Consider the following 13,354-nt stretch of genomic DNA (forward strand, 5'->3'; position numbering starts at 1 on the left):
GATACAATAGGCCTTCTGACGTCGAGTGTGAAGGTACTTTTATAGCCACTTAAGATAGGAACCAGAAAAATTAATTAGTTGTTAAATAAATAAATGTCTTTTATATTTTCATTAATTGAAAATTTTGATTACACCTCCAAAATGTTTGCCAGCTGATGTTTAAAACAAAATAAATAGAATACAAACAAATTAAAAACATTCTATTTAAAGAATTGTAGAGGCAACATATAATCAAAGAGTTTTATTTAGTCATTTAAGAGTCCATGGTCATCAAGAATTGTCTCCCATTTCATAATGATGTATTTTTATTTGTTCTCATCGAACTATGGTGTGTAAGGTGTGTTCCTTACAAGAGAGATAAACTTGACTAAGAGACCTTTTCACTAGTTGGCCTTGTCGTGTTACTAAGAAATAACATAAAACACACATGTTTGCTAGTACCATCCATCTCCTTAGTGTGAAGGAGAATCATGTAAATTGCAATAAATATGTTTGGTACAAGCAATATGATTATGGCCATGCATGTCTTTGAGGAGGAGATGTGCCTCTATTGGAAGGGGAAGTTAGCAGACATGCAATGCTATAATGTAAATGAGCTCGATGCTCTAGAATAGTCTACAAATAGAAAGGTAATTGTAGAGTACCATTGTCAAATTACACTTGGACCTATAGAAGAACATTAGGACAAACCATTGCTTTAATATATCTAAGATCTCAATCCTACTAGACATTGCCACATCATCAATGAGCGTAAAATGTAGAAAATTCAAGTCAAGTCAATGGTCAACTACACGTAATCGCTTCAATAATTAAATAAATTAGACCCGATTTTGACCTACATGTCGAATGAAAAAGATTGAATTAGTTACATTTCATAAGCCATGTGTTAGTAAAACTATCGAGCACGTGAGTATATCATTAATAAAATACAATTAGCAAGACAATCTACCCATCGAACTTCATTCCAACATAGTAATTCATTATACATAATTATGAAGTGTTGTACATTAATGAGCATAATAGAAAATGTTGACCCGCGCATCGAACATGGAACAATAAGTACATCATACAAATACCATATCATGAAAGAGAAAACATATACATGTAAATACGAAATGCCCTCAAACCTCGGTGTCCATCTACAAGTCCTAAATACACATCTGCACATATGCATTAACAACTTTGGCCAAAGCACTAAATCCAAAATTTCTGATAGAAAGAAACAATTAAATAATGTATCCATTTCTATGCCTCACTGATCATCTACTTTTGGCACCCATCCCATAAGGTAGCATAACACACTCATGCAATAAATCAAATAAAAATTCACGACACACCCATTGTTTTCTTGAACTCAATTCTTCAAGCTTTCATCAAAAGTTCTTATACAAAACAATATTCATGAACTATGGTGAACAAGGGATTCACATCACTCTTATATCATTTTATCATGTGGAAGCACATGAAAGAAAATAAAATGGTAGAAGCAACTTCTAGTCCATTAGTCAATAATGGCTTACATCCATGTTGATTAATAATATATTAAAGTGAACAACATTAATCGAAATTAATGTTATGTAGTGTATGTTCAATTCCTTAATAAAAACTTTGAAGCATCTATTCAAATAACTAATGTAGCATATTTGTTCATTAGTACCAAGATGAAGTAGTCTATACTATGCTCAACAATAAGGTAATGGAACATCTATCCAGCTAAACCAATGCAACATATATGTTTATTAATACAATATTGTTATAGTTTAGCTTATCCTTTGTTTATTAATGCAAATAGTAAAGCATTTTCCGAATACTTAAGAAACATATGTATATATAAAAATAAATATAAATCAATGATGTTTTCCAAAGAGTGGTTCTCTGTAACGTGCCACACTACAATAACATATGATTGACTAATTTATAAGGAATGCATTTTACCATTAATTGTGTAGAGATACAACATAATTGCATCACTTTTATGCTAAACACAATAGATATAGACACCAAAACAATTTTAACAATTGAAACTTAATAAAATACACCCCTTCTATGCTCAATAGACAGAGGTTCATGCATACGCTGACAACAATCTTTTATCGTTTTTCTAATTTTGTGTCATCCATTCTAATCGACATGATCTGGTTAGGCTAATTAACCTTTCAAGGAAGACTTCTAATGCAAGATAAACACATAATTACATACAATACATTGAAATTTTTGTCTTGCAACAGAGAAGGAAACATAACCTCTTAGTGCCTACCATGTAACTGTAACTTGTTTATCCAATTGGGTACTTTCATTCTTCTCAAACTAACCATTTAATTTAAGGTAAGAAATTTTTCAAATTGAGGTAGCTGGTTAGTTAGACTGGAGCTATCACTACGATACATATCCATCTATACATTATTAATACTTAGAAGAATGTTTAGATATTGAAAAAAATTTTTTTAGCACATTAGTTGGATTAGTTCTAAGATTAACAGTCACAATACCATTGATCTAACTAGAGAGAGTAACTAATCCTTAAAGTACCAACTGTAGAATTTCACTGATATTCTATGAAATCTATTTAAGATCTCACTAAAATAAAAATACACAAATTGCAGATAAAAAATAGAGAAATAGAGCTTTAGAATCAAGAATGAATTTTCATTATTCATTGATCTTATTACAATCTACAAAGCTATACATGCTTTATACAATATTGATCACCAATATAATGAGAAATCATGGTGAAATGTATAGAAGTATCTACAGTTCTTCTACATGTAAATTATATCCTCCATTAATCTAATAACACATGAAGATAGCATCTACAGTTACACTGTCTTAACTAAAAGAAAAGAGCCATCATTTGAGGTTATTCTAATATGAAGAGGTGGTCAACAAGATGTTATAATTAATCACTAACACCCCTCCCTTGATTCTAACTGAGGAGATAAGGGAAATCTAATAAAGAGAAAGGGGTAAGAGGGAATATCGAGTGGGAATAACCCCAAACCCAACCCCCCCCGGGGTCCCCCATGTCAAAATAGATGCTAATAAAGAAATAAAACCACCATACTAAAAAAATCACCTCAAGAATATCTCCAAGAAAGTGAAATGGAAGAGAAGATAGATCCCTTTGTGGTGTGTAGTGAATGGTAGATGTAGACAACTGTGTATAAAAGGTGGTCCATGATCTTCGAACAATGTTCTTCCCTTTAGGAAGAAACAAAAATGAAGATGTACGAATGGAGTCTTCCCAATCCTAAAAATAATATGTAGGAGGAAAACTCCATATGTATGATGTCTTTGAAACTTGCTCCATTGTCTTCATGTAGATCTTGAAATAGCTAGAATATTTTAGAAAAGACACATTTGTCTCCTCAGAAGGACAATAGATCTCCTTAGAATTTTGTGCAAATGTATCCAAACTCGTATCAATCTGTGAAGAATGACCATGTAGAGAAGGAAGAAGAGGGACGATAGGTTCCCTCACAACAACTGAAGAATAATCACCTTCATCAAAGAGAAGATGTATGGAATCAATATCGTCATCTAGATTTGAAATGAGAGATTCTACAAACAAAGAAGATATGCCCAATAGAAATTGATCCCAATGAATTGAATCTACAAGACACAAATGATCCTGCTACAAAGAATCATTGGAAGCTTTCAATAAAGAAACTCTAATCTCTAAAGAAACAACAAGAGCACCAGGGTTGTCAATAAACTAATCATCCAAGAAGGATGTGTCCACACAAGATGGGGAAATTGAAATCTTAGTATCACCCATAGAAGCCTGGTTATCTAAGGAATCATCACTTTCAAATGAAGAGTCAAAGTCTCCATACAATTGTTGGATGATAATCCAAGCAATGAAAAGGCACTCTATGTGCTCTATATGATATAAAATATCCTCAGAAATGGTAAGACGTATTAGTCCATAAACAATATCATTACTATTAAACCATGCAATTTTTTGTTCATAATTGCTAGGCTTAGAAATGTGTCTGAGGAGATAGGGTAATAGATCTTGCTCAAGGTAGTAACTCTTTATCCCCTTTTTCCCAAGACAAATAATTCTCTGAGGTTAGCTTGACAACAAAAGGATGAAAATAAATACAAGATGCCATTGATCTCCCCAAAAAATGAAGCTTTACCTCAGTTCGTGATTACAAAAAGAAAGACATTAACAACCCAAATCTAATGAAAGAATTTCATTCTAAACAAGCTCTGATCTGCAATACTTGCAACAAAAATAACACTTCTTCTTCCAACCTCCTATGCTCTGATACCATGTAGAATTTCAGAAATATTCTATGAAATATATTAAAGATCTTGCTGAAATAAAAAGACACAAATTGTAGATTAAAAAAATAGAGAAATAAAGTTTTAGAATCAAGAATGAATTTTCATTATTCATTGATCTTATTACAATTTGCAAAGTTATGCATGCTTTATACAATATTAATCACCACATATAATGAGAAATCATGGTGAAATGCATAGAAGTATATGTAGTTCTTCTACATGTAAATTATATCCTCCATTAATCTAATAACGCATGAAGATAGCATCTATAGTTACACTGTCTTAATTGAAAAAGAGAGAGCCATCATTTGAGGTTATTCTAATTCAAAGAGGTGTCAGCGAGATGTTAGAATTAATCACCAACACCAACACGGCTAGGCAATTCCACCTAATCATTGGTATTTTAAAGAAGTTAGTTATCATGCAGTTCATTGTTTGAGGGAACGTTGACACAACATGTTTTAAAATGGCAAGGCTCTATAATTATGCCTAAATAACATCCAAACACTATAATACAATTTTGAGCAATAGTGGTAGCGAAAAAGCATTCAAGGATTGATCGACATAAGCAATGATTAAATGAACTCAACATGACTTTCTAAAGGCATGGTAAGTGTAGCATTTTAATTAGAACCCAATCATACCTAGCTTTAGGAACTCATATACATTGTATGGCTTACTTGAGGCATATCCTTTTGTTGAATCAATGTTTCCATTACACCAAAATCTTGAACTGTCAATGAACGTCACAACAACTAGAGATAAGGATCCATGGGAGGTAGTTAAACACATGTCACAAATCCATCAGTCTATGTTGAACAATACTTTCACCTAAAGGGGATGGAGGCACCAACCTCCCAACAATTCCCCCCTTAGCATGACTTGAGGGATTTGAACCCATAACCCAATGCTCTAATACCACTTGTTGGAAATCATTGTTGTTGTTACACCAAAAGCTCGAGCTGTCAATGAACGTCACAACAACTAGAGACAAAGATCCATAGGAGGTGGTTAAACACATATCACAAATCCATCGGTCTATGTTGAATGGTACTTTCACCTAGAGGGGATGGAGGCACCAACCTCCCAACACCTTTCTCATCCACTAAAGAATGATTCCTCAAATAAAGTGATGAATATGAATGCAGGTTGCAAGAATCCAAGCATAAAAATTATTTATATATGCGTGCTAGAAAAGGGTTCAAGAACACAACCATTGCAAGTATGGCATTATTTAACACACATGCCAATGCAATAAAAAAGTGCTCAAACATGCAGGGTTAATGCAATACAATTCATTAAGATAAATTTTAACCAAGCTTATCAAGATTTGTTCTTACATTCAATTGTAGTCTTAGATATAAAGCATAAGATTTAAATACAAAAAATGTGAGATTGTGAACCTAGCAATGCTAGACAATATACACCAAGTACAAGTTCATCTCCCTTCCATATTTTCTTTTTTTCTCATCCATCGCTCCAATTCCTAGCAATATTCCCCAAGAATGTTTCCAAGGCTCTTTTAACTACCCTATTGTCTATAACTGACCCAATTTGTGATGGAGGAGCATCCTAGAGAAGTTAGCAATCCTGTATGGTGGGGATTCATGCTTAAGTTGTGGAGTTATTATTTTCATGGTTGGGGATTTTTTAAAGGAACATTGGGGAACCTTTCCTTATGTGCACATAGAGATTGGAGTTATCGTGTTGAAGTTAAAGTTGTTTTACCTTGCAGCCAGAGCTGTATTTTTTTTTTCCCACATGCTAGTTGCAGGCTATGTAGCTATTGATCCTTAATGAATCAGGCTTTGTGAATTTAAGGGCTTAAATAGGACCTAAAATATTGTCTTAAGTTAAGAGAATAAGTCCTAATTCATCAAGATTTGGGAGATATCATTGTTTTCCTCAAGTATCAATTTTTAGCCAATTTTCGCAAAACGTGTGGAGTTTTTCATCTTGCATGGTTTCATATGATGAAATGGGATCTTGTTAAGTTAGGAAAATATTATTGGGTCATATGTGGATCTAAATATAATTTGGTATCAAGTTTTTTTGATATTTTCTATAGTTTTGGTTTACTCTTCCAAGGTGGACCTATAATGTAATTAAATGCTTGACTAGTCGACTTGTGGTTTAGCTAGCTATATAAGGAGCTTGAGTTCATGTAGAGATCATAATTGGAGGATTATTATTATGGATCATAATTTGGAGGATTCAATATCATTAGTAGAAGAGTAGCTGAGATAGACAATTTGGAGAAGAGCTAGTGGCTGTAATTTAGAAACAAGGAGGTTGCTTGGTGGCTTACGAGCACAAGTTGAGATCTTAGAGGTTTCTAATATATTGTGTTGGAATTACAAATGGAAAATGTATACTTTTGAGAGAGGGTGGGGGGGCGTGGGGGGTGAATCAGAAGTACTAAACTCTAGCCAATAAAACTTTAAAACTTTAAAACAAAGTATGCATAAACATATTGAAATAACATGTAAAGTAAATGCATCCACATAAACACTTGACACTAGATATGATGACCCAGAAACCCTCCAATGAGAAGTTAAAATTAGGGTGGGGATGACACCCATAATTCTTCACTACTACAGCAATAAAGTTCACTGTTAAGTTACATGATTTGACCATTCTCATGATCTGCATTGTGAAAGGCCTGTCTTGTTAAAGGCTTATAAAGAATTGTTAGATCCTACATTGTTAAAGGATTTTAACACCTTGTTAAAATTGTTCCTGGCTAAGGACTTTAGAAAACTCACTTGGAATGTCACCCTGTTAAAGAATTTCTCAATGACTATTATATCAACCTTAATACAAAGGATTTCATTCTGCTAATATAGTTGTTAGAAAGTACAGTAGAATGTTTGATCTAATACACTTACAATATGATATTGCTGATTTCAAATCCCAATTCAATTCATCTTGATCCTCTTTGATTTGATATGAAATTTATGTAACCTTGATCCTCTATTCTACTCACTGATTCTGTAATTCTATCCTTCTTCTAAGTCACCTTGAATGTATGCTGATCAATTCACCCCTTAAACTACTATCAAATCTTCACTAGCATTACCTCTTCACATGCATTCATACTAAATTATGGGGTCTCATCTCCCTTTAAAAAGATTTTGGTGGCTTAGGCTTAGGTATGAATCTACGATTGAGAATCCAACTTTCCCACTCAATTCCTTCCATTTTTCTGATTGGTTCCATGTTGATCGCATAGGGAATCAAATAGATTCTATCTTATGTTCAAAGCTTCAAGATTTATCCATATGTCATCTTTAAAACAATTTACATAGTTGTTTGTGCCATCACAAAAAACTAGGCCAATTATGTGTTACTTGGCACTTGTTGATACTGGTAATCTATTTGGCTCAAAACTTGAACTTGCTCATCATTAACTGTTCACTTAGCACTTGAAACTTGCTCGGATCTGTCTATTTTCTCGGCACTTACTATTTACTTGGCACATGAGTGACTCGAAACTCATTACAACTTGGCATCTATTATTCTCGACATATGTTACTAGCTTAGCATCTATGTACTCATCATATGTTACTAGCTTGGCATGAACTTAGTAAATTTCTTAAGTGTGTTGACTCTCAATTGTCAAGACCAATTTTGAGACCAACAACCTCCCCCTTTGACATGAGTGGAAAAAACACTTAACTATACATGATGAATCTAAATTCCTCGAGTATAATATTTGTTATGTTCGACATATATACAAAACTTCAAAATTGGTCAAAAGTTAGTAATAGACTATATACCTCAAAATTTTGTAACTCCCCATGAGTTAATGTGTCTTTTCTATATCCAAAAACTTTTTGAGTAGATTTTCTTCTATTATAACTCTTGTCTTCATTCTGAATTCTAATACTCTTTATCTGATATGTTCTAATATGATGCCTTGTTTTTGCTTTTTTGCTTGTTGCTCCCCATTTCTTTTCTCTGTTTATTCCCCCTTTCACATGTCTCCCCCTTGCATAACTATTGCTCCCCCTTTTTGACAATGATGTCAAAGGGTTTATACATTAAGTGTGTGTTTATCCAGTAAATTCTTATTAACTTCCTTAACAATTTTGAGAGTAGTATCCCAGTTGTTTATTGCAACATCTAGTGACTTGATTTGGATAATTGTCTCTACTGCAAGGTGAACTAAGCTATCTAATGTTGAAAGATTGGGATTTTTCTTAAGTACTGTCTCATCATAGGCTAGTTTCTTTTGTAGAATCTCCATGTGTGGGGTCAGGGAGGCTTGAATTTGAACTAATTTGGCTCTAGTATTAGCCTCTTCTGCTATCAATACAGCTGGCTCCTTTTGTGTGTGAAGAGTGGAATGAAAGTTCTTCTCAGCTTGAGCTAGGTTTTGTGATAATTGCATACTAGATACTTTTAGATTTCTCTCCAAACTCAAAATCCTTTGGCTCATTTCTTGTGTGAAGAGTGTGGGGTCACACAATTTAGTGTATAGTGAGAATATATTCTCAAGTACCTTCTTCACTTTTTCTATTTTTGTAGCCAATTCCACTTGTGATAGTGCTATTCCACTAGATATTTTCTCATTTACCTTACCTTGAAACTTCTTTTTAGACCATTCCATGAGTTTTGTATTAGTCTCTTGGTCTTCATCTCTCACTTGTTCAACAATTTCAGACAATTGTTCCAATATTGGCTTCGCTTCATCAGGTGTTTGCAAGATGAATGCATCTAGAAAGATGTATTTTATTTCATGTAATTCTTGCCTTTGTTTATACTCCTTTCTAAGTATTTGTTGGTTTTTCTTTCTTTCCAATGCCTCCTACATTTCAATGATTTGTTCAATGTTCATGGTTGCATAATCATACTTTGGTATGACAATTTCTTCATCTAATGTTGGGTCTCCATAGTGAAGTACCCTTGCAACCTTTGTGGAGCTTGAGCTTGGTGCTAAAATTTGGAGTGGCATTGCATCACTGCTTGGCTTCTGAAGTACTTTTTTAGGAGTTCCAGTAGTTGGTAGATTAACCAAAGTTTGAATTTCTTCCTACTCCTTTTACTTTGGAATGTCCTTTTCTTCTTGTGATCATCCTCGATCAATCACAATTATTGATGGTGTACCTTGTGTTTGTGCAATAGGAACAAATACCTCTGTCTGTCATGTTTGTTCCTTTGTTGGCTCTTCTGCAGTTTGAGTTTGTTGTTCAATCATAACAAATTTAACTGTGGTATCAACCTTAACTGATGTATCCTTTGATGCTTGCTCTTGAGGTTGTCCTCTAGTAGCTGTAGGGATGGCAGAAGGTGGTTCTTGTGTATTCACCTTGTCCCTAGTTAGGTCAACTACTGCCTTTTGTAACTCATCTACACTAACCAATACTAGATTATCACACTACTTTTCTTATAACCTTGATTAGTCAAGGATCTTCTTTAGATCCTCTATAGTGAGTGGGTTGATGTTCTGAACAAAGCTGTCAAGAATATCTTTTACTTTGATTGTCTTTGCAAGTGTGTTGGAGTCATGTGGAGGGCTTAGTGGTGGAAATTATGTGTCTTGCACACTTTGATCTATTTTCTACTCCTCAGCAGTTGCCATTTCTTCTCCCTTTTGTGATGCCTCCTCCATTGTGTTGCCTTCCGTTTCTTTCTCAACTTCTCCTTCTTTATCATTCTCTTCTTCTTCTCCATTGTTTCTTCCCTTAAAGGGATCCTACTCTCCTTCCTTAACAATGGTTAGCCCATATGTCAATTTCCACATTTGAGTGGACTTCTTGACAACATCTTCAATCTTGTTTTGAAGAATGTTGAAGGCTCTATACTTAGGTGCAAATTTGCTACCATGCTTTTTATTTGCCTCTGTTATTTGTCCTTTTGATAAATTTGGCATCACTTGTGCCAATGTGGATTCTCTTATTTCTTTCTCCATGTTTAGGTAATAATGCCATTTATTTTCAACAATGGAATATAAATCCTTAGGTATGTTAGTGTCAAATTCAAGTGGAGTATTCTTGAATTTTGTCATCATGGCATATATTGATTCCTCAATCTTATTTTGATCCTCTCTATTCAATTTATTGAATTCAATACTTTTAAAACCAGTTAAGTCTGCATTATCCCTAATACTATCACAAATATTTTCAAGATTAGACTTGGGTACATGACTTACCACTCTAAACTGGCTATTGTCATCTGACTCGGTCCTCTCTTCATCAGATTCAAGTTATGCAACATATTTCCTCCTTGTTTTCTTTTGCACTAGACCTGGTTTCTCTGTAGCCTTCTTCTTTTCTTTTGTTTGCTCCTTAGCCTTCTGAGTTGTGGCCCTTGTAGGTGCTCTTGTGGCTAGAGTATAGGCTTAGCAGGGCTTGGTTTAGCAATTTTCTTTCCTTTGAGCTACATTGCAGGTTTTTTCTAAGCCTTTCTTTTCTTTGGCTCTTGTACTGCTGGTGCTTCCTTAGCTTGTTCCTCCTCAACACTTTCTTCTTCATCTTCACCCATTCCTTGTGTTAGGGCAAGAGGTTCTTGTCCCTGTTCTTGTTCTTGTTCTTCTTCATCATCATCTCCTTCAGCACTTTCACTGAATTTGGCTTTCAACTTTTTCACCAGTTTATCATTCTTTTTGAGAGTTGAGGTAGTTTTCAACTCCATTTCTACCTTGGATTTCACAACATCATAGTTGCCAAAGATCTTTGCTAACTTATCAATTTCTTTTGCAAGTAATGCAGTGATGGCTGTTGATGCTTCATCTATATTGATCTCATACCCCAAAGGCCTTAGCCATCTTACTTTGGGTACTATAGCCTGGATAAATGTGTAATCAATGTCTACTAAGAAACATATGTCATTGTAATACTTCTCTACCAATGAAACTAGGATTCTCAGTCTTTGTTTCATGGTTTTCTTGAAATCCTCAAAATAACTAGTCATTATAGACTCAAAATTGTCTCCCATTTGCTCTATGTACTCATTAATTTGTATAGCTACAAACCTATTAATCTTCCATCCTATCTTACCAAAAGAAGGAAACTCATTTTGAACATAGAAAAATATACATATCAAAATTGATCCAAATTTGCATTGAGCACCTTTTGATCTCCTTATTGCTCCTAAATTCTCCATGATCTGTTGCAACTATAGCTCTGTCAGATCATGAGTGTGATCTTTCTTCACAACTTTGTACCCTACATCAATTGCAATGCATGACACACTGTTTAGTCAACTTGAATGATAGAATTTGTGAGATATGACCCTCACTACGAATTCTAAAAGTGGATCTTTGATGGCATCAATAGTCATTCCCCTCTTATTCCACTTTGGCCTTGTATTATTCTCAATTGCTTCTTTAGAATCGCTTCTTAGGGTTTTGGGCCATTCTAGGGTTGGAAACCTTGTAACCCTATGCATAATCCTTTTTGACAACTTGATGGGTCCTCCTTCTAACCATATGCATCCATCATGGATTCTACTCAAAACAATTCATATCCATTCAGTCTTAAAAATGGTGGGGAAATCTAGGGCATGGGTTAAACCCTTTCAACAATTTGGAATTCTTCCTTCAATACTCCATTCTCATATAATTTTTCATATTCCTAGCAAATTTTCATGTCTCCTAACCCTCCAACCTTGTAGTTTCTTACATCCTAAACCATTACAACCTTGGGTAGAATGGTTGACAATGCCTTTGTCGGGTCATTCTTATATGCAACTTCAGGAATAGGCCTAAAATCTGGTTGCTTAACCTCATTACTAACCAATTGAACCTCAAAAGGTTCCTTATCCTTGGGATTTCTAGAATGAGAGGCCATTTTGCAAGCTAGGGTTTTAAAAATATTAAATTGCATATCTACATAACTCGACATGTGAAGAAATATCTTTAAATTGATGAAACAATGCTTTGATCTTGGCTGGAATTTGTGCAAATGCTTCAATCTCTACTCATTAGTCACTTCTTTTCTCTGCTCGATCTTGCTCTATGTTCGTAATGACAAAAAATGAGCATAAATTTGCCTTATACCCTTTCAAAACATCACATTTAATGCATGGTGCATGTATAGCTGTAAACTTGGCTTCTATACAATTTCTACTTCACTTGACATTCATTGATTTTCCATCACTCAACAGTCACTAGAATTACCCTTACTCGGCTTCAATAGGAATTACCTTCACTCAACAGATACTACTGACTCGGCCTCAACTAACTTTGGTTGACAACTTGGCACACACTAAAACTTACTTGGCAATTGAAGAGAACTTTCACACTCGACAGTAAGATGAAAACTTAGAGATTTTACCTTGGTTTTTCCTTATTGAATTGCATCTTTATTCATGCTAATTTTTCCTTTTCAGCACTAACTTTATCTTGGAACTTATGTATGATGAGGCACTTATATGCCAGTCCCGCATACCTCCTTTTACTTAGTTTGATGAAGTGTAACCACTTAACCCTTTAGGTGAAGTGATCCCTTTGTTTGATGTGCTGCATCCATCTTTCTTCTTTCATGTTTTGTTCATCTCTCCTCTGATGTGCTCAATATCTACCTTGCCTTTTTCCTTGTTTGCCTCTAAGTTAGGTGCCTTTGTCCTTGTTGGGCAATGCTTGCCGATATGACCAGTCTTCAAACAACTAAAGCATGTAGTTTGACTTAACCATCTGTTGTAGCTACCTCTAAAATGTGTTCTTATGAAATTCTTAGGAATGTGTTCATACTCTTGAAAATAGTGACAACTATGTCTTGTATTGTAATCTCAATTATAGGAATTTTCATGGCTTCTTCCCTTTTTTACTAACCATGTGGACTTGGATCTACATTCAAAGGGTTTGTGTCCAAAATTTTGAGAATTGTAGCAATGTCCTTCAAATCTTGGTGCATGCATGGTCCTTATTTTGCATTCATGTTCTTGATGACCTTGTTTCTTGCACTTGTGACAATGAATCATGTTCTTTGGCTTGACATTCTGACTAGCATTCTTGTTACTGCAAGCATTGGTTATATGTCCTTTCTTTCCACAATGATGACAAGTAGGTGTAGAAGCTTAAAATCATCCCTAAAGACTATATTAATTTATTAATATT

Source organism: Cupressus sempervirens, chromosome 5 (assembly GCF_028749045.1).
Source record: "Cupressus sempervirens isolate cs-2001-9-10 chromosome 5, ASM2874904v1, whole genome shotgun sequence".
Taxonomy (NCBI): domain Eukaryota; kingdom Viridiplantae; phylum Streptophyta; class Pinopsida; order Cupressales; family Cupressaceae; genus Cupressus; species Cupressus sempervirens.